This window comes from Aptenodytes forsteri, unplaced genomic scaffold, assembly GCF_000699145.1.
Source record: "Aptenodytes forsteri isolate BGI_AS27 unplaced genomic scaffold, ASM69914v1 Scaffold96, whole genome shotgun sequence".
Lineage (NCBI taxonomy): Eukaryota > Metazoa > Chordata > Aves > Sphenisciformes > Spheniscidae > Aptenodytes > Aptenodytes forsteri.
The window spans coordinates 7,239,993-7,242,095 of NW_008795029.1; the positions used below are offsets into that span (position 1 = coordinate 7,239,993).

A 2,103-nucleotide genomic window follows, 5' to 3' on the forward strand; every position below is an offset into this window, starting at 1 on the left:
TTGCAAAACCCCCTGAAGGACACAATCCTCGTACCAGTTCCCTGCCAAACCCCATTCCATGCCCAGTAAGCACACGTACAGCACACACACACACACCTCATTCACAAGCACAGGTACTTGCATTAAAATAACCATGTTTTTTTTCAAAACGAGGGCTGCCAAAGGGCACAAATAATGACACCCACAGTTCATACAATCTACTAAGCAATTACCCAGGCTCCGGAAAAACAGCTGGAAGGGCCTAAAACCCACAGCTCTGATATTCTAGGAAAGTCCCATACTGCAGGAAATGGTGACACACAACACCTTTTTTTTTTTTATAATCAAGCCACAGCAGAGAAATGTATGTAAGATTCAGGGGGAGTATATTTGTATATGGCACCTTTCAAGTGTTTTTCTGACTGTGCTGTGAAGTGAGGGAAAAGAACTGAGAAGAACAGTGCGTTAGCTCAGGTTCAGCCAGATCAGAATAAAAGCAGAGCTGTCCATGCCTGCTTGGTAAATATCATGGGAATATAGCCAGAGAGAAGAGTGAAAAAGCACCAGACTTTGTAATCCAGCACATAGAGGTCTCAAAAGTTGGTGAGATGTGGTTTCCAGGCCCTGTCCTGATGGGGTATATATATTTTTTCCATGACTTCTTAGTACCAAATGCAACAAACATCTGCAAGAAAAGGACCAGCTATTTCAGAGGAGTGCTGTCCTCACTAGACCATGGAATTTCAGGAGTGCTGTCCTCACCTGACACCTAGACCATAGAACCAGGTTGCCTCACCTGACACCTTTCTTTCGCTCCCTAAATCTTGATCTCCCTTCCACAGAGTGGCCCACTTTCCACCAGGATGCTGAGAATAAGTCCTGTGCCGTTGTCATACAGAAACAGCTGTACTGGGTCCATCCAGCTCAGGATGTAGAATAGATGTAGCCGTGCTTTCCTCTGGGACCTGTGATTGACTGGAGTGACTGGAGTGTCTGACAAGTGTCTTACAGCACTCAACCACAGAAGTCTGGAGAAAAGCATAACCACATCTCTCTTTTAGCAAACTACACAGAGTCTCCCTCGTTCATGGTCCTGAGTTGCTAGCATGCTCCCTTGCACAGTGTTGATGTTGTCCAGCAGCACTCTGCCAGGCAGTATCTGGGCTTTGCCTGAAGGGCAGCAGAGGACAGTAAATATTACGGAAAAGGCCACCATGATTTGAAGGAGAATATAAATCTGTGCCGTATCACTGTGCCATAGAGTTCTAGCCAGTTTTATTTAGTAAACCACACAAAGCCTAAAAGAACAGGTCATGCAGGCAGTGATGCTTTCCCCCAAACAGCACATGCAACAACAAACGGCTTGTTTGTTAGATTGCTCACAGGTCTCCTGTTTCCTCTGCTGTTAAAAAGTAATGTGGAAGATGGGCAGTGATCCCACCAACATCACCTTCCTCATCACTGTCAAGTGAAAAAAATGAAGTTCTCCTCCATGCCACAAGGAATGATTTTTTTATCTAACTCCTACTTTCACATAAGCCTCTACTTCAGGGACAGAGGTAGGATTGAGATACACTGCTTTTGTCCACATCTCCCATGCAGGATTAGCACTCCTTCCCTCTAGTATGAGAATATCTTCCTAACACTCCCCATACAGTACATGGAGAACATTGGCACCAGTTGGAGTTTCATAAATTCTACTCCCAGATCAAGAGGTCTAAATCCTTTTGTAGATTTGATCCCCACTCTTATAAACTACAATAAACCCAAGGTGGAATTATATCTTGCAAATGATGGCATTGTATGCTACATGTTCCCCAGGGCTCAGTACTGGGGCCGGTCTTGTTTAATATCTTTATTGATGATCTGGATGAGGGGATTGAGTGCACCCTCAGTAAGTTTGCAGACGACACCAAGCTGGGCGGGAGTGTTGATCTGCTCGAGGGTAGGAAGGCTCTGCAGAGGGACCTGGACAGGCTGGATCGATGGGCCCAGGCCAACTGTATGAGGTTCAACAAAGACAAGTGCCAGGTCCTGCACTTTGGCCACAACAACCCCATGCAGCGCTACAGGCTTGGGGAAGAGTGGCTGGAAAGCTGCCCAGCAGAGAAGGACCTGGGGGTG

At 46.2% G+C, this 2,103-nt stretch overlaps 1 protein-coding gene across 1 annotated transcript in view; it reads right to left on the bottom strand.

Moving 5' to 3' along the window:
• Positions 1-2,103, bottom strand: part of IL18RAP (interleukin 18 receptor accessory protein) — a 14,796-nt gene that overhangs the window by 8,553 nt on the left and 4,140 nt on the right. The gene's annotated exons all lie outside the window — the stretch shown is intronic.